The sequence below is a fragment of the Lissotriton vulgaris genome, chromosome 7 (genome assembly GCF_964263255.1).
Source record: "Lissotriton vulgaris chromosome 7, aLisVul1.2, whole genome shotgun sequence".
Taxonomy (NCBI): Eukaryota; Metazoa; Chordata; class Amphibia; order Caudata; family Salamandridae; genus Lissotriton; species Lissotriton vulgaris.
In genome coordinates this window covers 443,115,205-443,142,540 of record NC_141695.1, presented here as the reverse complement: position 1 = coordinate 443,142,540, position 27,336 = coordinate 443,115,205, and the positions used below count along the sequence as shown (strand labels likewise).

At 46.4% G+C, this 27,336-nt stretch overlaps 1 protein-coding gene across 1 annotated transcript in view; it reads right to left on the bottom strand.

Annotated features, from left to right (window-relative positions):
* Positions 1–13,126, bottom strand: part of LOC147701817 (uncharacterized) — a 44,504-nt gene extending 31,378 nt beyond the window's left edge. The window contains exon 1 of the mRNA XM_086930458.1: positions 13,006–13,126. The gene's annotated coding sequence lies outside the window, so the exon portion shown is untranslated. The remainder of the gene's footprint in view (positions 1–13,005) is intronic.
* Positions 13,127–27,336: the final 14,210 nt, after the last annotated feature.

Here is a 27,336-nt window from a genome sequence, read left to right as displayed (position 1 = left end):
TGAGTGCTGTGATAAGGAAAGCACCTATCTGAAAAAAGTGAGAGCCAGAGTTAGACCACTGTAATCTAGAAAGGGGATTAAAGAAAGAGCAGCTTATTTACTAGTTTCTTCATTTGGTGGCCATAGGAAAATTCCACACATTGTGCCTCTCACTTTGCTAATCTGTTCTCTAAATGCATGTATCGTCTATGTAACCTATCTGGAAACAACATAATCATCATGGCAATCCAAACTGCAGCCCGGCAGACACACCACATACTCTAGACAAAATCATCAGTAAAACCCTTGAGAACCACCAGCTCTTAGTCTTTTCAAGAAATGTCTCTGCCAGCCACTACTGAGCATTGCCAGTTCTTTAAAAATGCTAGAACCAAGCACAGAAACACCAAGCTAATACCAAGACAAGGTGCAAACAAAAAGGGTCAAGACAGATTTGCACATGGCTGGGTCCAAATTGGGGTGGCGTGGATTAAACCCAGATTTGTGACTGGGGGTGAATGTTTGATTTGTCCAGTATTCCGTCCATCATTTGTTATCTACTTGAAACCTCATTGTGCTGTAAAATGTCCTTTTTAAACTATTCACGCTTCTCTGTGGCCAGATGATAATCACTGACCTCTAAGCTAGAGATCCATCCTGTTTCCCACACCTCATTGACCAAACGTGCTCAAACACTGCAAGGAAGGATTATGCAGCTACCAGTACTGATTGTTTTAGATGCCTATACGAAATATGAAGTAGCTAAGACCTGCAACTCCAATGTTTACTACAGGAAAACATACGAGATGGGTTAGGCACAACACTAATCAACAATTATGTGAATAAGAGAAGCATTTACACGCTCCCCAGAGTTGTTAGTGGTGAATCGTGTCCAGCACAGAAAGAGAATGCTGCCATCACATCCAAGTAGCTTAACTACTCCCTCACCAATGCAGTTTCTGCCTCACAGGATTAGTGCTCCTGTAAACAACAGATGGCACATTTGTCTTATGGTCTACACTAAACGTTGAGTCTTCCAATTGGCATGAGGAGTGCTTAATTTAGTGCACATATACTCAAACGTATAGGGACCTGTTCAAATAACATGCATGTGTCTCACATCATAGAAGAAACCTCTGAGGCCTAATCATATAAAAGAAGCCTGGAGTGAGACAGATTTTAATTTGCAACTGTTGAAGTCATTCCTGATCTCTCTTCTTTTGCTTTACCGTGTTCACTGAATGAATAATTCAGTTCGTCTCGAGATACTGACTCCAAACTCCACACCCATATGCCTGGTCTCTTATTTGCCAGCCTCCTTCTTCCAAGACCTCTTCAATACCCAATATCTCGTCAATACTGATGTTATCCACCTCTCCACAAACCACTCCTGCACTTATCCCTAAAGAAGTATTCTACTCACTGGCTCATCTGTTCTGTCAGTTTCCACTTCAGCTGCCTGATGGAGACCTTTCTCTACTCCTTGGGCCTGTTTCAGGCTAACGGTACTGACCATCTGGCGGTAGTGAAGACTATATCAATTTCTCCACAGGGATCATTCTTATGTGTGTGACTTGATATCATATTGCTAATGGATCCTTTGGCATAGATTGATAAGCAAATCAGCTACCATGTGGTATGCACGGGTATGAGCACCGGTGAAGGGACGTTTTGCCTCATTAGCCACATCTCCTCGAAGTAGAGAAACCAATACAACAAGCACATTTATGCTGCCATCCCTAAAAATGGCATAACCACCATCCAACAAAGGAAACGGACTCCACACACTGGAGGCACTGGCTCTAGATCTAGGCGTCATCAACTTTACCCAAGAACTACCCATTGCGACAAGAGGTTTCACTGGCACACTTTGTGAAATGTCTCCCCTCTTCCCTGGACATTATATGACTGATCTAGTCCTGAAAGAGGCGCAAGGTGTGATCAGTCACAATAAATAATACAAAAATAAAAAGAAACAACATTAAAAGTGACCCAGAAACTCTAAAAAAATGACCAGTAATCTGTCAGAAATGTCTGAAAATTTCATATATTATATATTTGAATGGATTAGCAAATATCCTATGGTGACAATCATCTCCCAGCAAACTTACACAACAAAAATACTATGTAGCAAAGCAAGATTGAAAAACGATCTTCTCAAATACCTAAACTACTAAAGAAACAATACTACCAACATTTATTAAATGAACTATGGCTACCAACTGCCAGGCAGGGATCTCACAATACATAAAGTACTTCTGCTAGAGTATTGCTCTAGCGGGTCCTGTGGAGTTTGTAACCGAGGTCCTGCAGAGCACATCCATTCAATAAAAGACTTTAGGTCTTACAATTGACTAAATGTCTGAATGCTGTTGTGGAGTTTGCTTCCTGGGAGTGTGCGTTCTGCAGGGATGTCTCTCCATGGCAGATCATGCTTCGCGCTTTAGCAGGGCCGCTTGAGCACTTGTTTGTTGTTACAGGGAAGGGGCATACCACCTTGAAAGTGTCACTATCAGTTTCCCAGCACCTATAAGAAGTGAAAAGTGCTGCTCTTCTTTTTGCGAAGTTGTTTAGTATAAAGGTAATTATGGAAGGTTCTAAAAAGTGCAAGGAGAAATACCATCATGTTGAGGATATTCCTGGGTAGACTGCTGAAATCTCTTCTACGGCGGCCATCCAACACGATACATATGGTAGTAGTGGCTGCCTTTAAAGAAAGAGACATATACAAAAAACTGTAGAGGGACCCTGAACCTAAACCAAAGGAAAAGGATAGGGGAGGGGAACAACCCACCAGGGAAGTAAATATAAATAACAACATGAAAGGGAGGTTCCCAATAATCTAGCGGACCAATAGGTTCCAATATTAACAATTGCCCACAGAACAGCTGAATGTATTTAAATCATTTTATTATCATTTATATTTGTAAAAGTTCATTACTTCAGTGAATAGAACAACATATATAATTCATCTCACATTGGCCCAGAACTACAAAGAACGATAAAAACATTTCTCCTAAAACATTCATCCAAGCAATAAATCACAGTCACACTCATGAAGCAAAACATCCATCTAAATACAAACGACTAAGCAAAAACCACACACACTCTCATCAGTAGGAAAATGCCACAGTGGGTAACTCCTTCATCAGGGCGCCAGTCAATTAAATTTATACAGCCATCCAGGTCCTTCAAAATTTCAAGGTAAAGAGTTATCCCAATTTCAGAACTTTCTGGGCTAACAGCATCGTAGCACAGCATATCAGTGAGGAGGGACTCTGCAAAATCTAACCAAAAGCAGATGGTAGGCGGCAGGCCTCACATGGCATAGTAGAGGAAGTGATTTACGAACAAAAGAAGGTCAGTCTCTGGGTGTCTAGATGAGCAGCAATTCAAGAAAGCGGGAGAAACTCAACGATCCCGGTCCCGGTAGCACGAAATCCAAATAGTGTGTACGTCTTGTAAAACGTCCTGTAGCTTCTTAATAGTACAAAAATAGGTGAAGCATGTAGGTGGCCGCTTCAGTCAATTTATCTTGCACAGCAGCACGCAGATATATTTCAAAGACCTTCTCGGTATGCAATAGCGGGAGTCTCGAAGTATCGGCCACACTGATCACGTTCTTCACCGATATAGGCGAGGGAATATCGGTGAAGAACGTGATCAGTGTGGCCGATACTTCGAGACTCCCGCTATTGCATACCGAGAAGTCCCTCCTCACTGATATGCTGTGCTACGATGCTGGTGCAGTGAGCAAGGGACTCACATCTGAGCATACCCTTCCACCCTTATGGTGGACAAAATGAAGGGGGTGGTGATGGACAGAGTCTCTGAATTAAGCAGAACACTCCTACCCAGTCAACAGATCAGGGCTTGATCCATCACCGTTTTTTAGCTCACTGCACCATCCCAGCTCAGAACCTGGCTACATGCAAATTAGTCTGTCCCTGGCCCAGTGCATCATGGGAACAGAGCAGACCAAACTACCAAGCCAATTCTTTTACTGGAAAGGAAACAACGGAGGGCAGGGAGGAAGGAGTAGGACTTTCCGTCACTCAGTTCCAGACCCAGTCAGCGGTCTAGTGTGGAGGCGGGAGGGGCTACTTAGGGCACATGCCAGGAAGGACGCGCAGCGGACGCTCGAAGCGGGCGCACCGCAGGCGCGCCAAAGGCAAGCCCGTCTGCGCCCGTCCGCGGCCGCCCGGGGCCAGAACCCCTGCCCATTTTATTAGCACTCACACCTACACCTCTAAGAAATTCCACATGATGTGCTCCTCCATATCTAGCCTATGTCCGAATAGTATACAGATAGGCTGCAGGTAGCAAAAATGCAGTCACTGCCCCTAAGTGTTGAAAACTAACCAGGGGACAGTTGGAAAGGAATAGGACTTTCACATGATATTGGTTAACTGTAGGTCCCTAAGCAAGCATAAACACGAGCTCCAAGACTTTCTTATAGATAACCAACCAGACATCATGCTATTAACTGAAACATGGCTGAACGAGGACTCTGCTCCAGATATCCTCGAAGCCCTCCCCCCGAATTATGGGATCCTAAGACTGGATCGCCCTAGATGCAGAGGGGGTGGGATAGCTATGATTCATAAACTGGCAGTGGAATGCTCCCTGGAGAGGGTGGCAGTAGAGGCCAGTGAGGCAGGGCTCTTCACTATTACAGTGGACAACATCCATGTCATTAAAGGCCTCTTGATATACGGACCACCACGTCCGGCTTCGCAGTTTGCAATCAGTCTTAAGGAATATGTCATGCAACTAGCACAACGATATGCCATGGTGCTGGTGTTGGGTGACCTCAACCTACACTTTGACGACAGGGATAATGCCCCGGCGCAAGAGCTCGGCCAGGAGCTGGAGGCACTTCAATTAATATTACAATCCACTCTCCCAACTCATCAGCATGGGCACTTACTTGACCCTATCTTTGCCAATTGGGGAGAGCTCCGGGTTAACACTCCTATCCCAGTCCCATGGACTGATCACTATATCATCCCCTTCAGGATTCTTATACCTAAAGCCCAAGTTGTGCTAAAATCAGACACAGGCAGACCCCAGAGGAAGTGGTCCAATTTCTCGGCAACCAAGTTCAATTGTGCTCTACAGCAGGGGGGGCAACCTGGAGGGAGTGAGGTCGCAACGGCCTGCAGTGCTTTAGATCAACGCATTTGTGAGGAGCTTGACAAGGTGGAGCCATGGGCCACCAATGCTCCTAGGAGACAATCCAGATCCGCGCCTTGGTTCAATGAGGAGCTGAAGGCGGTGAAATCCTCCTGTAAACGTCTGGAACGTAGGTGGAGGGAAGACTTCTCTGAAAAGAGGAGGGCCACATATAAAACCAGTCTTAAGATGTATCACTCTCTAATAAGGAAGACGCGAGCGGCATACTACAATATGAAGATTGAACTTGCCTATAATTCCTATAGAGAGCTATTTGTGATTTTTATAGAGCTTTCGTCACTGGACAGAACCTCTTCCCCTAGTAAAGTCTTGGTTGAATCTTGCAACTTGATAGCAGATTACTTCTCAGATAAAGTACAGAGGATCTACTCTACATTCCCGGAGCAGGCTCGCAAAGGGAAAGATGATTGGACGGAACGGGAGTATGTAATCTAGAAGAAGCTTCTTGTCCCTCCAGTTTCAGCCTTCCCTCCCTGGATGACCTAAAATCCATAGCTTTGAATATCAAGTCAGGCTCCCCGAGAGATCCTATTAAACCGAGAAATATGAGGTAGAGTATGAACATTCTGGATCCTTACATTAGGCTCCTCATCAGACTCTCTTTTGAAGCGGGAGTAGTCCCCCAAAGGTGGAAGGAGGCAGTGGTTGTCCCCATTAAAAAGAAACCCAGGATTAGCGCCAGCCAGTTGGAGAATCTTCGACCAATATCTCTCCTACCTTTCTTCGCTAAGATCGCGGAAAAGGTGGTCAATGCTCAGTTAACTGATCACATGAATCAGGGCAGCCTACTCCACCCCACGCAATCGGGTTTCCGGGCCACATACTCCACAGAGTCGGCGCTGCTTCTGTCCACTGAAACCATCCGCCGTCAGGTCGATGCTGGGACAGATGTGGCACTGGTTCTGTTGGACCTCAGAGCTGCATCGATACTGTGGCCCATCCCATACTCATTCGGCGCCTAAAGGAGAGTGGACTGACCAACCTGGCTCTGCAATGGCTAAGCTCCTTTCTACAGGACAGGAGTTTCAAGTATCCCAAGGGCAGTAATACTCCAAGAAGATCAGGTTTGGGCAGGGGGTACCCCAGGGATCGATACCGAGCCCTACGCTTTTTAATCTGTATATTGCCCCTCTGTCTAATATCATTAAAAAATACGGCATTAACGGCATTAGTGTTGTGTCATATGCGGATGACACGCAGCTTGTCGTATCCCTGACCCAATCTCAGGAAGAAGCTGCAGCTAACTTCTCCGCATGCCTACAAGAGCTTTCAGTCTGGATGGCTAACAACTGTTTAAAGCTGACTGGCGGCAAGACCGAGGTCCTTATTGTGGGAAACGCTCCCTCAATATGGTCACCTAGTTGGTGGCCGCAGACTCTGGGCACCACCCCCACCCCTAAGAAGGAGGTTAAAATCCTGGGGGATGTGGCTGGATTCTACTCTCTCCTTCGATCACCACACCAGAACGGTGGCGGGAAAGTGCTTTGGCATAATGAAGGGCCTTCGGAAGATCTTAGATGTACTCCCGGTAGCTGCCAGGAAAACCCTAGTTCACGCATTTGTCACCTCTCGCTTGGACTACAGGAATGCACTATACATAGGCGCCAGTAAAAAGAGCGTGCAAAGATTACAATACATCCAAAACGCCGCTGCCCGCCTAGTCCTGATGCTTCCTAGGAGAGCCTCATCCAAAAATGCCCGAACTACTCTTCACTGCCTCCCAATAAGGGAAAGAATTGTATTCAAGGCCCTATGTATTAGTCAACAGATCCTGTTGAGGAAAGGCCCAAAGTACCTGCACAACCTACTGTCCCCCTACACTCCAACCAGGGCCTTGCGTTCCCAGGGCTCAGGGCTGGTGGAAGTCCCAGTAAAAAAAAGAATGAGAATGGGAGGCCGTTCTTTCCGCTACCTGGCAGCCAAACAGTGGAACGCACTTCCCATTGACCTTTGGATGGAACAATCTGATAAAATCTTTAGGAAAAGACTGAAGACATGGCTCTTCCAGACATGAAGCCTTGGGCTTCTGCCTGCCCTTCTCGACAATTCTCTGTAGCTCCCTCTGTCCACAGCACGGGGACACACTAGCTAGTGTAACCAGGCGCTTTACAAACTCTTTATTATTATTATTATTATTATTATTATTATGATGATGAGGTAATGGTGGTTCTGTCCACAGGAGTGTGCGCTCATTAAGTAACGACTGTGATGAGGAAGATCTGAACTTGAAGTGATTTTTTTTTTTTTAAATCTTTTTATTATTTCAAAAAGATAAACAACCAGACATGAGATAGGACCATCATCAGTACAAAGAGTCCGACATTCCATAATAGCGTAAACATCAACAGCGGTCCAGCAATCCAAGGAAGCAAGTATTAAAAGCACAGTTAAGGTCGCACTGCCCCTGGCCTGGGTCTGCCCAGCTGTGATAAGCGCCCTGGTTCTATATTCTAGCACATGGAAAAGTCTGGACTCTAGGTCATTATACGGCACCTCAGGCAGGTCTGCCCTCATTGTCTAACTACCCCTAAGGCCCCGCCCCTGCTGCTGGCGCATCTATCCTAAAAGAGTGAGTGTTGACCAATAGCTATTCTAGTATTCGAGGTGTGTGTAGGCCACCGCATCAATGATAGTCCTTACTATCGTGAGAGCCATGGATGTCGGGAGTCCTTTCCCTCGTCAGTCTCCCCAAGGCCAATGGAAGTCACCTATTGATGTTCATCCTCCGTCGATGTGCTGGAGACGAGTCAGTTCCCAAGTCTGAGGTCAGGAGATCCGTCACTAAAGCCTCCCGCGCCGCCTCCAGCTCCCTATCGCTATGGGACCTATGAGCCTGTTGCAATCGTACTGAGCTCTCGCTGCTTGCCCTCATAAGCAGCGCTGCTTTCCATCTAACGTAGCTGGGGCCAACCGCCGCCTTCGAACGAGATGTGATTTACCTCTTAGCCAGAATGAATCCCAGGTCTACAAACTTGCTAGTTATCTTATTTTTGCTAGTGTGTGGAAACCAGTGTAGCAGGCAAACTCCCTTTTCCATAGTGATCTGTCGTCCGGTTACTCTACAAAGTAAATCGGTTATCTCCTCCCAGTAGGTACCCGATTGCGGACAGTCCCACAGCATATGGCTCAGGTCCGCGCCTTGTAGTTTGCATCCTGGGCATAGCGAGGTGTCCACACAGAAATACTGATTAATTTTAGCTGGTGTAAGGTATGCCCTATGTAATACAAAAAACTGAATACGCTGAAACCTAGCGTTCCTGGTACTCTTCCACGCTCATTTAATTATCTGAGACCAAGCCGCATCAGGTATTGCCATATCTAAATCCGTCGCCCATTGCCCATTGTAACGGATTAAGCCCCTCACCCTGCATATGTTTATATAGGCAAGTAACCTCCTTATAGGTGCCCGCTGCAATCACCACGTATTGACACGCTCCGCTTGTTGGTGGTTCGGAAAGGCTGGCTCCCCAATGCCTCTGTATAGCAGCGATCAGTGCCGCGTGCATCAGGTAATGGCTGCGCGGTAGACCAAAGGTCTCTTGCAACGTGCCATAGGGCAACAGCTCGCCATCTGCGTGCAGGTCACCCACCATCTGCAATCCCAGCTCCTCCCTCTCCGCAAGGGAGGACCAATCCCCGCCATGCGGTAACGCTGTACACATGCCTAACAGTATCTCTGGAGCGTACGGGCGTTTCACCCCAATTCTATTATGAAACCGTTTCCAACAGTGCTGTAGGGTCCCCTCCACCATCGATAAATCGGTAGTTCGCAGATGTTGTTGCAGAACCACGAAGGACAAAACATGCTGCGGTATCTCTGGTGCAAACTCTCTTTCCGGCCCTCGAAATTCCAGCGCCACCGCCTGCGTAAGAAACTGGAATTGTGCAGCCAGGTAGCACAATTCAAAGTCCGGGACAGCAAGGCCCCCTTCAGCCCTCGGCCGCATCAATGTATCCAGCGCCACCCTGCGTCTTCCTGCACCCCAGATAAAGCTACCCACTGCGGAGCGGAGTTGTCGAAAGAGAGCAACCGGAATCCGTATCGGCAGTGTCCGAAAATAGTACAAGAGTCGAGGACGTGCCACCATCTTAAGCAGCGCCACGCGACCCGCCACAGACAGCGGAAGGGTCCCCCAGAACCGCATGCTACCGCGAAAGTCCCCTCAACGCTCTATCGATGTTACCTTCAAGAAGATCCTCCTGAACATGATACACGTGCATTCCCAAATAAGGGAGCTTTTTAAGATACAAGGGGGACCCAACGGATAGCTAAGTACCATGGGTATAACTACGTTATAATGAACAAGGGTCCTTAGCTTATTTATGAATCAAAAACAATACAGTATAGGAACACAATGGAAAACTATACGAGTTGCGATTTCCAAACCCAGCCGGGAAAGGAGTTTATTTTCTGGAGGCAATGTCCAATCTTTCAATACAAACGAGATAGCATGACACAAGCCTGTGCCGTACAAAAAAGAGGGAAAGGAAAGATAGGATTAGGGTGAAAGGGGTGTCTTTCAGGCAAAGGAAGAGAGCAAGGACAGGGCACTGTAAACAAGTCAAAGATTAATAACAGTGTCGCCTGGAGTGGAGTGTACACAATCACATTTAACAATATTATAAGTGTAAACCCACTCATAGGTGTCGACGTTTCGATCCCTATTGCTCAACTAGATAAATGGGATCATCATCAGGACTTTTATAATGAACAAAACATGCCTGAATGAGATAAAGCCTCAGTAAATCAAGGTGAAAAGCCTCACATGGAAGGTGTCCTTCACTTCAAAATGCAGCGATGATGCACGTAATTAAACGTCAGGGAGGTCTTTATGGGGGTCCAGAAGAAGTTGCTTTTTATAAAAATATGCGGATGCAATTCATGGTACGTTTCCAACTGCATATGATGGCAGCACTTACTCCACTCAATGCCATTGCATCCGGCATTGACCGAGCAGCCCCAGGAGAGACGTGTCTTCATCTAGACTTGCGTCTGAAACGCCACACCGTTGGCAATCCACGTGTACGGCCACTGTTGCCTACACTAATAAAGCTATTCCCCGCTCTCATATTGAGTGGAGTAAGTGCTGCCATCATATGCAGTTGGAAACGTACCATGAATTGCATCCGCATATTTTTATAAAAAGCAACTTCTTCTGGACCCCCATAAAGACCTCCCTGACGTTTAATTACGTGCATCATCGCTGCATTTTGAAGTGAAGGACACCTCCCATGTGAGGCTTTTCACCTTGATTTACTGAGGCTTTATCTCATTCAGGCATGTTTTGTTCATTATAAAAGTCCTGATGATGATCCCATTTATCTAGTTGAGCAATAGGGATCGAAACGTCGACACCTATGAGTGGGTTTACACTTATAATATTGTTAAATGTGATTGTGTACACTCCACTCCAGGCGACACTGTTATTAATCTTTGACTTGTTTACAGTGCCATGTCCTTGCTCTTTTCCTTTGCCTGAAAGACACCCCTTTCACCCTAATCCTATCTTTCCTTTCCCTCTTTTTTGTACGGCACAGGCTTGTGTCATGCTATCTCGTTTGTATTGAAAGATTGGACATTGCCTCCAGAAAATAAACTCCTTTCCCGGCTGGGTTTGGAAATCGCAACTCGTATAGTTTTCCATTGTGTTCCTATACTGTATTGTTTTTGATTCATAAATAAGCTAAGGACCCTTGTTCATTATAACGTTCCCAAATAAGGGAGACACCTAAGTTCCCACGCCAAATCAGGTGGTAGTGGAGGCGGGACGCATGTTTTGGACACCGGGAACACGCAGGTCTTCGCCCAATTAATTTGCAATCCCGAGATATCCCCGAAACAATCGAGGAGGGTGTGCGCTCCGTCTAGGGCCTCCCCCGCATTTCCCAGGAACATTAAGAGGTCGTCCGCATGAAGCGAAATGTATTGTGCTTGGTTGTTAAGGCGCAAGCCGCAATACGCCCGTCCCGTTCTAGCGCGCGCCGCCAATGGCTCTACCGCGAGAGCAAACAACAGCGGGCAGAGCGGGCAACCCGGTCAAGTGCCCCGCCCCACGGGGTACAAGGAGGAGACAACTCTACCAACTCGGACCCTAGCAGTTGCCGACAAATATAAGATTTTTGTCCAGCGAACGTAGTCGGCCCCAAGGCCAAAAGCTGTCATGACTGAGAACAGATATGGCCATTCCAGGTTGTCAAACGCTTTAGCGATATCGACCAAAAGGACCATCGCTTGCCCTTCCGCCTCATGGCTTCCATCCAATAGTCCTATTAACCGACGTATGCTGCTGGCAGTATTTCTAGTCGGGATAAAGCCGGCTTGGTCGGAGTGCACCAACCTCATCATAAATGGGAGGAGTCTAGTGGCCAATACTGGGATCAGTATTTTATAGTCGGTGGTGAGCATTGATAGCCTGTACGCAGCTGGGTCAATCGGGGATTTCCCCGGCTTAAGAAGAGGGACAATAATATCCTCTCTAGTGGAGGCCAGTATTACCCCCACCCGACTGGCCTCCCTGTATATTGCCAACAGTCTGGGAGCCAGGAGATCGATATACGTTAAATAGAATTCGATAGGCAAGCCATTGCTAACCGGTGTTTTGTTGCGTGCCAATTGCTTAATGGCGCCGCAAATTTCAGCCAACGTAATATCCTGACCCAGGGTCTTCGCTTCCTCCTCCTCAATTGTAGGCAGCGCCAGGCACTCCAGAAACGCCTGAGTATCCACATCTCCAGTCTGTAACTGGCTGGTGTAAAGGCTCGCATAGAACGATCGAAATTGGTCGTTAATGCGGTGCTGCGTATATTCCAAGCGTCCCGAGGCTGAAGTCAACGCCAAGATAGGCACACATCTAGGGGCGAACTTGAAGTAATAAAGATTACCAGTAAGTAACTGAGGCAATACTGCCAACTTTTAATAAAGAAACTAAGGCTATCAACTGCCAGGCAGGGATCTCTCAATACGGCAAGCAATCCTTCTCCAGGGAGGCAAAAGCCATTGCCTCTGCTGATCTGACTGGCAATCTGACATGGTATAAATAACCCTCTTAACCTTTAGCAGTCAATCCTTAAGCAACAGGCCACCCTTTGGGTAACAAAGTACTCAATTGATTCAATTCAACTCCGCAGTAGTCATGTTTGAAACCTCCATTAAATCGTGGCTTTCTAAACAATAGCACTTTGCTTCCTGTGACTTGTACTTTTGTTGTGCCCGTATGAATCCACACATGTCAAGTGATATTGAATAAAAATCTTGGGATGGCTGACGGACATTGTTTCAAAGTGGATTTACCACATTTACTGCACAATGGGATCATACATCTTGAACTGAGGCACCTTTTGAGGATATGAGAAATACAATAACGCTTTCAACCCGTAAAATATAGTATTTCAATCTTTGCCCCATTCTTCTACCAGATCGTGGTGTCCCAAGACCTTGAACCTAAGACGGCGAGTAGGCAACACATTTTCAAACACTGATCATTGTGATATGGTCAGCATCATCACTAGGTGAAAGGAAGTTACATCTTTCCATCCCAGACAGAACCAACACTGCACTGTGCAGGGGTAGGAACTGAGAGCAACGAAGGGCTTCTTTAAAGTGAAATCTTAAGCAAGTGGCGACTTAAGTGCAGTGTTCATTCACTGCAAAGGAGAAAGGAGCAATTTAAAACTACAAAATAAATAATAAAGTATGAGCCTGTTTAAATTCCTGTTGGGTAACCCATGCTCCGCAGGACTCCATGAGACAAAAGTAATTATTAAAAGCGGTCCCTTTCCCCGTTAAAGGGCTCGGAAGCAGGATGTAGGGTATAAAAGAGAAGAGAATACCTGTCTCTCATTGTGATCCCGGGCAGCTGATATGGATGGAGAGCAGCGTGGTGCGCTCCGAAATCGGTCCGGGTAGAAAACAACTTCTGCTTCCCAACGGTGCCTGATACTGGAACAAAGGATGGAACACCAGTCAAAGGGCGGACGCTAGGACCCTGTGAAATGACGCCCAGCAGACTGGGAGAGGGGAAGTGGGCAGGGAAAAATGGCAGCCGTCCCTCAGATGGAAATGGCCGGGTCTTAGAGCCCGCCGTATTTCCTCGCTTTGTTATCATTACTTATTGTTGCCTGGTCTGTTTCACTGCCTGTCCTGAAAACTATAGGTTCTTCCAAACTGCCAAATCCATTATTTACGTTGTATTCTAGTATAAGATCGTAGCGTACCTACTGTTTTTGACAGACTTCTTCGATGAAGGCAGATTCCGGAAACTGTAACCGTGACATTTTATTTGTAATAAAGCCATCGCAGCCGATCAACTTTAACTTAGAAACCAAAAGCACCGCCGTCGATGTCACGGTTACATTTTATGTATGACCGACCTACCCAGCGCTGCCATGTTTACATTTCACCTACATTTGACATTTCTATTTCTGCAGTGTGCTTATGGATGAAATTGTAAGATGCTTTCAGTGGCTCTTTATCTCGAGCTGAGTATAAAAAATGTTTGTTCATGTATTGTACTTTCATTTATTCTCACAATGTGCCCTAATTTGCAGAAGGATAGAACTCTAGATACTTAGATCTAGTGAGGCCTGTGTTGGAAGTATGTGCAAACCAGGGTTGTGCTCTAATCTTAGTTTTGTTGCGACTCTTTGGCAGGTAGTGCAGTTAAAGGGGTTATTAAGAGAACCAGTGGTAAATTGAGCTAGGGGCGTGGCAGTGGGCGGGGTTAGAGGCGGGGTGAGACATGATGATACAAAACCATTTCTGTTGAGTATTCATTTTGTCCTTGATAGTTGTCTCAAACTTTTCCATATGCGCAGAGAAGGGCATTTACACCAGTTGCAGGACATACCAAAGCATGTAATAAATGTATGAAAAGAAACCAAATGTGCTAATTCGTTACACAAAATGAATGACACACACCACATGTTAATATTTCCTTGTTGCACAATATTTGCATATTCTTAATGTCATATTGTTCCTACTTACTTGCATTTGGCACAATCCTTTTATATTCAAGAGTGCACACACATACACACAAAACAAGTATTCCACGCATTTCTTTTCAAATACCTCCCGAGTGTCCCGATTCTCTTCCGCTCTGATTTCATTTCTCTCTCACACACAAACAAGCAAACACTCTTTATCAATCTTCACATCTCAAACCTCTCAATCTCTCCTCCTCACTTCTCTCCCATTTGTATCTAACTCCGTCCAACTCTCTTTACCCCAATTGTATCCTTTCATTACCTACCATCATTCTCTCTATTTCTCTGTGCCGCTCTTACTCTTTCCATAGCTGTCTCAATCATCGCTTCCCCATATCTATCTGCGCTTATTTTCTATGTTTTTCCCCTTTAAACTCTTCTCTGCTTCTTCTATCTCTGTGTCTTCACTCTTCGCCTTCTCTCACCCCATTATCCCTCCTTTCCCCTCAGAAGGCCCCTGGGACGGAAAGCTTTCAGTCAGGGGAAAGACAGTCAGACCCCAGTGAGAAGCCAAGTCGTGAAAATGGCCCTTGTTACCTGGGTTCTTAAGAGGCAACTCCTGAGCAGGCTCCCCCCATCTGCCCCCCAACTCATTCAGTCTGCACACATCACTGTGCTCCACCCCAGGTAGAAAATGTCCCATACACTATCTTACGAGATGTCCTAGCACGGAGGCTCGGCAGGGGGCTGGTGAGAGCAAAGAGAGCTTTCATCTGGGTGGGGGGGGGAGCAGAGGCCCACTTGACGCAGCAGCAGGCCGCCGTTCAGGCCCCATCGTGCATCTTGCCACAGCTGAAGGACACTGTCAAACGGCAAAACGGTAAACATGCTGCTAAAAAAACAGGAACACAGCTGGCCCTCAGCACGGGCCCAGTGCCAACCTTGTCAATTCGACCCTGAGTCCGGTACTCTCCTTGGCAGTGGAGAAGTGCCGGTACTCTGCTTGGTAAAAATAGGAAGTGCTGGTACTCAGTACCGGTGAGTACCGGCCCATTTAAAGCACTGAAGAGAACTCTTTAGTCCGTAAAGGCACTCGTTTATTGGTTGAGAAAGGAATGTGAATACAGTGTTGTGGAAAGTATTTAATTGTCATGCATGCAGGACAGGCTGCTAATATTGATTTGCTGTGACCCAGTAGCGGCTCAAAAGAGTTGAATGGAGTGGGGCATAAGTATGATTACGTCGGGGGCTTCTATGGGGTGCAGCCTCGAGATAGGCCTAACAGTAGGGCCCAAAAAACAACACAGGACACGATGTGGTGGTCATGACATGCTCTACCACGAGTGGTAGAAGCAACCTTAATTAAGCCCTCGGGATGCTTGCTTGACACATTGTATAGTAGCGGCCGTATGGCTCGATACATTCCTTTTAACCTTTAATAAAAAATGTTTTAAAGGAATAATTTTAAGTGCAGTATATCTAAATGCTTGATGCTCAACACACAAAGTCTGTTAGTCTCTGGGCTGGGTCGAGGGTTGGCCCACAGTAAGTATGGGCGAATTTTGCGAATCTCGCGTTCGCGAATTTTGCGGATTTGCGAACTCGCAATCCGCAAAATCCGCGAATTCTTGCGAATTTGCGGATTTTTTTTTTTGTGTTCGCAAGGATTTCTGCCAGTTCGCGAGGGTTTCGTACCAGTTCGCAATTGCGAACTTACATTTCGTCGCGCAACGTTCGCGAATTATGTTGTTTCTACGTCTGGTTCATCATCACAGGTTCCCAGCACCCTCTGTTTCACCACTGTAACCCTCTGTTACATCAATGCCACCCTCTGGTTCATCATTACTGTAGATTATAGGGGGGAAAAGCGAGCACACCAGCCCTGCTTCAACTGAGATGAATTAATTTGGGGTTAGTTTATTAATGTGTCACTGTTTTAAAATTCCAGTCTGGCACCTGCTTCCTTATCTGTAATTTTGCTTTCTATTGCAGTGCATTTTTTTTCCCCAGGACCTTTGTGGCCTACTTGTAGCTATTCTATGAGCCTGCTGTGAGGGTCAGAGCAGGGTCATACAATTGTTGCAACTAGCAACTGAATTCTGGAGGGGCCCCAGTCAGGAAGCACTACCGGGAATTGTTACTAATGATGAGTTTGAACTCTTGCCCCTGCCGAGTGCTTTCAGTTTTGAAAAACTCGTTTTTCTGCAATTTCGCGGGGTTCGCGGGGCGCGAACACGCGCGAGATCGGATTCGGAAGCCGCAAATTTGTGCGAATATGCAATTTGTTTTTTTTGCGGCGTGTTAGTTGGCAAGGTTTTGTGCGTTTTTGCGAGCCGCTCGTAGCGCAAGGCGCGAAGTTACCCTCGCGGTCGTTCAAGGGCGCAGCCATCTTGTTTGCCTGACGTATTTCCGTTTCCGGGCGCGAAGTGTAATCTCGCAAAGTCCGCGGCTTGCCAGTACAGTTTCGCGCGTGTTCGCAAGGAAAATCTCGCGCGAACTTACCCGCGCGGTCGTGAACGGGCGCGGCCATCTTGTTTCTCATTCATTGCTATGGTTCTGGGCATGGTCTTTGTATCCTCTGTCAATCTCTGCCATCCTTTGCTTGTTTGAAGTTTTTTTTGATCTATTTTACTTATTATCTATCCCTCTATTTTTCTAGCCCTATATTTTTGTGTTTACTGCTACTTTTGGTTAATTTTAAACTACTTTTGTAAACTCTTTTCTTTTCTTCTCTTCCCTATTCTATTTTCTTTATTCCTTTCCGCCCAGACCATGGTGAAGGGAGCCGGGAAGCATCCCGAGAAGGGGAAGGGTCCCGTACCCCGTGTCCGGCTCCCGTGCGGGCGTCTGAGGGGGGAGCTAGTGATGCCACAGGAGATCTTTACCCCGGAGGAGGTGGCCCAACTCGTTTTTTATGTTCAGCGCCGCCTCCCCAGGACCATCATGGGAGGCGGCAAGATCAGTGCCGGGTACGGGGCCCGGGAGCGCCGGAAGCGGTGGGAGAAGGTGTGCCAGGCCATTTACCACCACTCTCGGGTCTGGCGCACCCACAACCAGGCCACCCACCGCTGGACGGATGTCCTGACCCGTGAGCGAGATCTGCTCGACCTCCTTGGCCTTGAGATCCCCGGGCTTGGTGAGTAGTAGTAGCTATGTCTTTACTACTATGTTTTCTCCTGCTGTGTTATTATATTGCAAATTTTTGTTTTTTACCAAGAGCAATAATGCTGCTCATTACATTGTAGGTAAATTTTATTTCAAAATCTTCTGTGCATTTCAGGTACACTGCTCTCCTTCTTCTCAGTAGTGTTGCTACTATGCTTATTTGTTTTAGATTTTGTGTTCATTTCATTGGCCTGTGAAATTATGTATGAGTGTAGTTGAAAGAACTGCGTAATGCTACACACTAAGGTTCAGATTTTTAATTACTGGCGCATCCCTGCAAAGTTGCAGGGATGCGCCAGTAATTGTGTGTCACGCCACCATCACCCATGGTGCGCCGTATTTACAATGCGGCGCGCCATGGGCCCAAAACGTCACCAAAGCGTTACGCATCTGTGCCGTAAAGGCGGCGCATTGCTGGAGTTGCGTCGCAACGATGGTGCAGCTCCATCAATGCTCTGGGGTGCCCTATCTCCCCAATGCTGCGTCAAGCCGTACGTCTGCTTCAAGCAGGCGCAGGGTTTGAGTCACGCATCATTGTCCTCAAAGTGACTGATTGAAATCTTGTAGATTTCCCTCAGCCAATTTTAGGATGCGTTCCTGCGCAGGAACGCCCTCCCTTGCGCCGGAACGCCCCCTATTGGCGCAGGGCTTTACAACGTGATGCATCTCCCATATGCGTCACGTTGTTAATATACGCCGCACCATTGCGCCTCTTTTGTGCTGTCGCTGCGTCACAAAAGTCACGCAACAATGGAGCAAAAGAGCCGCAAGGGCCTTCTAAATCAGCCCCTACAGACTCAAGTCCAGTCCTTCCTTTGTACACATGGCGATAAGAAGAAATAGTGGTGGTGGATTAATAGTTTGAATATTTTAATGACTGGTTAATGTAGTAGGAAACTTTAGTGTTGTCGCTGATCTTCAATCACAATGGACTTTGGCTGTCACTTTGCGTGCTGCGGACTGCTGCCTGCCAATCCTAGGCAAACCTTTTTAGTACTTTGTTTAGTGAGTTACATAGGGTAGTTTCCAATTCGACGGTCCGCAAATCAAGCAATACTAAAGTAATGACGTAGTCGACCACATGAGATTGGTCAATAATATATCCCGTGGAGTCGTTCCCTATTTGCTATTTCGCAAAAATATTTTGTTACTTTGTTAGTTTTTTTGAAATGTTTGATTTGGTTGAGAAATATCATCCCTGTTTTCTGTTTTTCTATCTTTCATGTTGTACATCAGCTCCCCCCAGGGGCAAGAGGAGGACACAGGAGGAGGAGGAGGAGGAGGAGGGTGCTGTTGACGATGCAGGCCAGGACCGGGCAGTCGAGGGCTCCTTTGCTGGCCCCAGTAAGTTTTAATTTTAATATAGAGGACTTATTTTTTCCTAGCGTTCCTCATTCGATTTTTTCTAAATCGTCTTTGATCTTCTTGTAGACAGGATCTAAATTCTTATCCTGCCTCGACTATGACTCCGTGTGGTATTACTAGATTATTCTTATTAGTCTGTCTGTGTAGCTAACTAAGATTGCACATTTGGCATTTCCATTGGACTCCCATTCTAGTCAGCAATAGCTCTATGCACTGAGTGCAGTCCTCTGTGATTGTCCATAATGTCTTTTCAAGTATTCTAAATGTTTATGCTTTGACCATTGCCAACAATAAAAAGGTGAATGACCACCACCAAGAAAGAATAAGATACTACTTTACTTTTGGTTTGGATAGGAGGACAATCCATTCTACTACTGTTGCAGGGACAAATCTGCACAAACAGAACTATGGACACTAAATAATGCATCGCTTAGCTTATCAATTATAATAGGTGCTGTAACTGTTAGACTTTCCACATACCTCAGTGATAACAGACTTTGTAGTTGAACTCCCAATCTCCTTACTGACTAGATAGTGTGGCAGAGTCATTTAGCTCCCAAAGTCACCGATGGCAGAGGCACGGACTCATGCTTGCAAAAATTCGAAAACCTTTAGCTCATCCACTCCAGTCTGGAGGACCAAAAACCACAGAGTCTATTTAAGTTTAAAAGCTTTATTAAAATTAAACACATTTATTAAATTCAAGTTTGTCATAAAAGTGAACGTGTAACTGAAAATGGAAAAGTGCTTAGTGCTGACGATTAATTGGACACATTTCTTGTGGTCGAGCCGAGCTCTCACCTGGTTTGAACTTGATCCTGCTCGTGTTCTTAGAAGTCAAGGTTCTGTCTGTTAGGAGAAAAAGTGGTGCGTGTTAAAAAGTAAAAAGCAAACATTCATCAGTTGTGCCAAAAAGTACAGCAAGACAACAGCCTTCCCTGGAAAAAGGGACATTTTTACTCTAGAGTACACAGTCATAAATTATTAAATTGTACACTGTTTTTTTCACATTTCTTTCTTCCTCCTAGACCAAATATTATATAGTAGTGAGTGGTGTATTCTAACATTATTAAATGTACTTTGTAGGTGGAACATCTGGAGACGGGGCCAGCGCGGAGGTGGTGGTGGCATTGGACGAGGAGGAAAACTCTGGGGAGGAGGCGGTGCAAGTGCCGGACAAGGACATGCCTGTGAGGGTTCACACGGTGGTGGCGGGCAGAAGTAAGCTATACATTCCTTAGTCATTGAGATTGAAGACTGCAGAGTGTGCTTTCTGCACGGGTGTATTATAAAAAAAGCAGGTAGTAGCCTCCTCTAAATCTACTTCGACTTAGCTGTGAAGTTTTTGGCGAGAAGAATCCCAATCAGATCTGAGGTGAACTTGATGGATGGGATGAACGAAAAGCGAAAGAAGGGTGTAAGTAAGTGTGGAAGCACGAGAAATGTAATGATGACTGGCAAAGAAGAATGATATGTGTTTGCTTGGTCCCCGAGGTGGCTGGGAAGGTAAGAAAATGGTATGGTGCATGGCTGGGTGAATGATGAAGCAAGGATGGGTGGAAGGAGAACAGCCTGGGTGGGTGAGACAGAAACTGTATGTGTGCAATATACTTTGAATGGATGGATGCCTGGATCATTCATGGTACTATCTGACTCTTAGATAGCATATGTGTATCTAGAGAGAGTAGACGGTCACTGGATGAACTAAGTGTTACTTTGAAGAGCATGTAACACCGCACCCGCACGTCCGTTCCAGTGTAGGAAAGGCAAGGAAAAGAAGTTGTAACGTTGTCCAAATACTACCATGAATAGTAGCAGTAGTTTGTATTGCAACTGCAAGCACAGCATATATCCGGTTATTACGGTGGACACTCCCTACCTCCCTTAATAACTTTAGTTTAGTAGTAGTACATCATTCATGTGTGGGGGTATCACTGTTCACTCAATAATAAGCAAAGCACCTAAAGTCATCCCATATGTCATCAAATACATCCCATGTGAAGTGATAGATAATCAGATAATTTAGCTTCTTCATTTTCCTTTTCTAATACTCATTTGCACTGTAGGGTGAAAGCTAAATTAATTAAGCAGTAGCCCTTTTAACAGAGTATTCTCAGTGCCACCCGTAATAGAAAAGTAAGAGCTTCACCACCTGCATGTACTGGACCGGTACAGTAACGCAAGTCTGTCTCACTCACCATGGTGTGCGTCTGTTTTTCTCGGGTGCAAGTTCACTGCGCTGGCATTATGCCGGCTTGCATAAGATAACGTACCAATTTTCCTAAACAAGAGAGAAGAAGAAGAATAAGAGTGGTGTACTGTCATAGTCGACTGTAATGGAAGTCCATAGTGCTCGTAGAATTTGTTCCTGAAACTCCCACTAATGTTAGAGCAAGGATGAAGAAGTCGGAGGTTACATAGATACTGTCCTCAATAGTTATGTACTGTGCTTTCAATTTGCTACTTGTACTGTGACAACTTTCTGCTCAATCATTTTGTGTTAATCTTAAGGAGCATTGGTTACAGACTATGTCTTTCTTTTTTCATGTAGTTGCTCCTTCCAAATCCAAGACACCATCAAGGAGGAAGGAGCTGGCTCGAATGGCCCGGCAACGGAGGCTGGATGCCACTGTCGCTGAATATCGGCGGCTGGTGGCCCGGGAGGAGGAGGAGATGCAGTCTGGTACAACAACAACGTCCACTGGGACAGCTGCATCCTCCTCCGTGCGGGCTGCCAGCCAGCGCAGTGCTCCAGCTGTACGGAGCCGGGCTACCAAAGCCAAACACCACCGCCCAGCAGCAAAGAAAGCAGCTGCCCCTCACAGGATTTGCAAGGTACACCGGCGCCGCTTATCCCTCAGACTGTCCTACCTGGAGCAGGAGGTCCATAACTATAAGAACGTGGTGGAGGGCCTCCGCTTCGAACTTGCCACCCTCCGCAAGGAGCATGATGCCCTGGCTGCTAATTCCAACAGAACCCTGCCATAGTGTCCCTTGCCCCTTTTTTAGAGACTTTTGGGGGGTGGGAATTGGGAGTTGGGATTTTTGGGGACTTTTGAAGGACAATCGTTGGGGTTAGGGAGGGTCTTGCGGGAGATTCTTTTGTTAGGGCTATAAAAATATACTTTTTGAAACTTTATCTGACCATACCTGTTTTTTACTGCTTTTGAGTCTGGTGGGTGGGGGTTTAACAGTAAGTTTGTTTTCCTGAATAGTCCTAGGACTTTAGTAGTACTACCGTCAATCCAATCTCTCGTCTCTCCTAATACTCCATTATACTACCTCCAACCAAACGCCTATCTTACCTGTAATTTCTGTTTGCAAGTAGGGCTAGGCCCAGGGCTGGCTCCACGGGAAACAGCAAATAAGGTTGGCAATCCTGGGCGGATAAAATTTCCTCATAGCGGTGGTACTAGTGGTGTGACACAGTGGCAGTTGCATGCCTATGAAAAAAAAGAAAATGAAATCTGGTTTTTCCTCCTGAGCAATACAACGGTACAATAGAGAATATAGCAGGTGACAGAAGTACACTAGAACAGTGCCACATTGTAGCCTAACAAATGTTAAAGTATAACTAATTCGGTTGAAGTTCTTTGACATTAGCCATGGGTCTTTGTCAAGCAGAGTAAGAATATATCCTCGGATTTCTTCACTAGCCTGTTGCTATCACCTTATCCTCCCCAGCAAGTGTGTGGATTTATTGCTGTAATTTAGTCACACATCAATCAAAACCACACAGCCCTGGGGAAGAGGGTTAGGGTTTGAAAAATGGATGGGTACGGTGGTTTTTGGGAAAGGTTTTGGGAGACAAGAAAAAATAGCACAGCATGGACAAACACTTGTGAACATAAACAAATCTTTGGGTACAAACCTATCCATCAATCTTTGAAAGTGCATGCACTACTGCATGCATGTCAGTGAAAAGTAAGTAGTACTTTCGACAACTGTGGAAGAAAGAATGCGACAGTACAGGGCGTGTGTGGAATTATTGATAACTATATTCAACATAAGGTCTCTGTTGCTAGATACCTGAGAGCCTTGCTGGTCACTATAAATCCATTCACAACACTCAATGGGGTTGGTCTGGAAGGTATAGTAGATAGAAATGGAGAAATTGCTCTTTTTCTAGGTGTCCCCTCACTCACCAGGGTTGCCCCTTGGTGACATGCTTCATCATTGGGGCCATCCCAGTCCTCTACGGGCTGGGGCGTGCTGCGACTTGCGAATTACGTAGGAGCACTTACAAATGACTATGTGTGGTGCAGATGTGTTAGTGGAGTGGACTAAGTGATGTGTTAAGGGATCAATTTAGAAGCAGAGAGAGATCCAAGAAATGCAGTCACAGTCAGAGAAAAAGGCAAGGGATACTGTATCTGTATGTTGTTGTAGTTGTCCTATTGAAAGTGGTAAGTAAGCTGCCTGCAGAAAAAAAATCCTCTTATTAGCGGCACTCCTCCATTGCAGCCGACGCTTCGTCCATCGATGTTGGTCACCAGAAGACACCCTGTAAAAAAAGCACAGCATGGACAAACAATTGAACATAAACAAATATTTGGGTACAAACCTATCCATCAATCTTTGAAAGTGCATGCACTACTGCATGCATGTCAGTGAAAAGTAAGTAGTACTTTCGACAACTGTGGAAGAAAGAATGCGACAGTACAGGGCGTGTGTGGAAATATTGATAACTATATTCAACATAAGCAGGGCCGGCCCAAGGCATGTGCAAACTGTGCACCTGCACAGGGCCGCCAAACCCGAGGGGCTGCCACGACGACCGACCGAGCCGAGGATCGGATTCGGATCTATCACTGGCGGCCCCCTGGCAGGATTTGGCGGCCTCCGACCGGGCAATGGCTTGGCAGCGAGTGAATTTGACAGGGAATGGTAGTATTAAAGGATAGTAAGGGTTTCTAAAAGTTCATGGATGTGTAGTGTAGTGCATGTTTTAAATGGTTAAATAAATAATACAACAGTATTATGTTTAATTTCATTTAAATGTATTTTTATGTATTAAATTATTTAATCTTTATTTAATATAGCGTGGTTTTAAATGACCCTTCCCTGAACCCTACTTACCCTCTCCAGCTCCCACCGCGAGCCTGTGCCCATGGTTGAAAGTCACCCATCCATTCTGCGACTCCTCGTGGGCTCTTCCGCCCACCTGTCCTCAACAACACTGCGCTTCCCTTGTGCGGCTGTTTGTCCCTGGAGAAGTTACCCTGTGAGAAGCGGCCCCAGATCTTACTCTCCTGCATGACCCGGTGTCTTTTCGCGCTCACAGAAGCGTATATTGTTAATTTTGAGTGTCTGGTGGCTTGAGGCGGCACTCACAGCTCGGAGAGGTATGGTCCTTTCCTTGTGCCTCTGATGGATGAAGTCCCCCTGCCTGCCCCCCTCACTGCTACCAATGAGAAAAGCAGTGCCGGCACTTAATTATGAGGGCCGGGTCTATGGATCTGCTACGCACGTCACATCTTGATGTTTTTAAAATGTACCTTACTGTACTCGCAGCGCAAGTGACTCAAGGCGGTTAACTGTGTTGCAAGGCGGCTGTGAGACTTCTTTGTCTGTCACTTAGCCTGCCCTGAAGAGAAGATTCATATAAATTAATAATACATAATAGGTTGAACATGGCGGCCCGGGCCACGGCCCTTAGTTCAAATTCACTGTTTTGCACTGTTGCCGCTTGCCGGTGGGCCGTGGGCGGGCAGGACACACACACTGACACTGATCTATTAGGGCTGGATTTGGCTTCCGATGGGGGTAGGGGCTGTGCGCGACGTAGCTGCGTGCGTCATTGTTCAAGTCAGCCCGAGTCCCGTCCTGACCAACGAAGACATTGAGGGCAGGGCAGCTTGTGCTGTGCAGGCATCGATCAGCCAGCAGTACAGTACTGTCTAACTGGTATCAAGCGGCACCAAGCCGCCTAATCGCATAAAGGCAGTGCCGGCCGCCCAACGCAAGAGTTACGGTAAAAAGTAACGTTTTTGTCTCTGCGCCACATTATGGTCACGACACGAGACACGGGGGCCCCCACCTACGCTCTCTGCACAGGGCCACCATTAGCCTAGAGCCGGCCCTGACATAAGGTCTCTGTAGCCAGATACCTGAGAGCCTTGCTGGTCACTATAAATCCATTCACAACACTCAATGGGGTTGGTCTGGAAGGTATAGTAGATAGAAAAGGGGAAATTGCTTTTTTTTTTTAGGTGTCCCCTCACTCACCAGGGTTGCCCCTTGGTGACATGCTTCATCATTGGGGCCATCCCAGTCCTCTACGGGCTGGGGCGTGCTGCGACTTGCAAATTACGTAGGAGCACTTACAAATGACTATGTGTGGTGCAGCTGTGATAGTGGAGTGGACTAAGTGATGTGTTAAGGGATCAATTTAGAAGCAGAGAGATCCAAGAAATGCAGTCACAGTCAGAGAAATACACTAAGGATACTGTATCTGTATGTTGTTGTAGTTGTCCTGTTGAATTTGGTAAGTAAGTTGCATTCAGAAAGAAATTCCTCTCATTAGCGGCACTCCTCCATTGCAGCTGACGCTTCGTCCATCAATGTTGGTGACCAGAAGACACCCTGTCCACTGCCTGCCTGATGCTGAATTGTGGGTCGCTAATGTGAAGCCTGACTCCATCTTTTTTCCCCCATTGCAGAGACTGAAACCCGGCCTGTAATTATTCAACGAAAAACAGGAAGTGATATAATATTACAACACCACTGATAAATAAATATAAGGTATGTAGGCTGTGGAGTGCAAAAAGTCACACTTTGATTTTCCTAGTAGACAGTATAATATTTTTGAAAGTGCGTACCCTGTCTGAGTCACCTTTTGAAGGATAAATAAGTAGGGGCAAATTAATGTAGCGGATCTTTCCCCTCAAGCTAGGTGTACTGTAAACTGTGTTTTAGAACAAAATTAAATCTTCCCAGCAGTGCTCCCACGGTCCCAGACCCTTACTAAAGCCAGTCGCAAAAATGTAGAAGACCCCCAATCAAATCTCAAAAAACGAGGCCTAGCAGAAAACTGGTGACAAAACGTACTTTGAAAGTAAAAGTAGGCCCAAGTACCCCTTTACCCACCGTGGATTGCATTCCAACCACTTGCAAGCAACCAAGCAAAAGTATCCATAGCCAGCATCGCTCCAAGACTCGAAAACCCCCCCACCCAAACACATGCAATAGAAATACTGCTAACCCTAACGAACCCTAAGTTAAGAATAGTGGCAAAGGCTTTCTTTAACTATGCCAAATCCCCCCTTTCCCACCATGGATTTTCTTCAAATGACTTGCAACCAAAATTACACATTCTCACGAGTGCTCTAAGACCCCAGAACTCAGTTGCAAAAATCTAGAACACCCCGAAACACATGCAATCCTGCTGCTAGGGCTAACCCTAACGAACCCTAAGTTACAAAAAGTGCCAAAAGGCTTTTCCGCGAGGATTTTGTCCCAACCACTTCTACCCGGTATTAGACCTTCCCAGGAATGCCCCAAGACCCGCCGCCAGCCCACCCGCCAAGAAGCATAACACCCCCAAACAGGCCAAAAGCAAAATCTCATACTTGCAATATTTCTCGGCCTTCGGTCCAAACGTGCTGCGTAGCTAGGCCATAAGTCGGGGTTGCCACCACGAATTTCCTGAAAAGCAAATGCAATCAAGATTAGAGTGTCCCAGCAGTGCTCCCAGACCCCGAAACCCACCCACAAACACCAGGAAGCCCCCCAAACAGGCCCCAGAAAACGCTACATTGAGCAAAATGTCAGAAATAGCCCAAAAAAAATCGGCCTGGATTTTGTCCCAACCACTTCTACCCGGTATTAGACCTTCCCAGGAATGCCCCAAGACCCGCCAACCCACCCGCCAAGAAGCATAACACCCCCAAACAGGCCAAAAGCAAAATCTCATACTTGCAATATTTCTCGGCCTTCGGTCCAAACGCGCTGCGTAGCTAGGCCATAAGTCGGGGTTGCCACCACGGATTTCCTGAAAAGCAAATGCAATCAAGATTAGAGTGTCCCAGCAGTGCTCCCAGACCCCGAAACCCACCCACAAACACCAGGAAGCCCCCCAAACAGGCCCCCGAAAACGCTACATTGAGCAAAATGTCAGAAATAGCCCCAAAAAAATCGGCCTGGATTATGTCCCAACCACTTCTACCCGGTATTAGACCTTCCCAGGAATGCCCCAAGACCCGCCAACCCACCCGCCAAGAAGCATAACACCCCCAAACAGGCCAAAAGCAAAATCTCATACTTGCAGTATTTCTCGGCCTTCGGTCCAAACGCGCTGCGTAGCTAGGCCATAAGTCGGGGTTGCCACCACGGATTTCCTGAAAAGCAAATGCAATCAAGATTAGAGTGTCCCCAGCAGTGCTCCCAGACCACGAAACTCACCCACAAACAGATGGAACCCCCCCTAAAAGCACCTCAAAGGCAAGCAAGTCATCAAAAACACAAAACAATTTCCGCCTGGGATTTGGTCCAAACCACTTTTATCCGGTATTAGAGCTTCCCAACAATGGTCCCAGAGCCGTCAACTCACCTGCAAAGAGGTACAACAACACCCCCACAAGTGCTGAGTCTTTCTTCATTGGGCGTAAACCAGCCCTCTGGTTTGATGGAAATAGGAGTCTGGAGGAGGAGGATAGAGGAGCATGTTCTTCGGAACTTGTGAACCTGAGGAATGCAGACTGCGGCAAC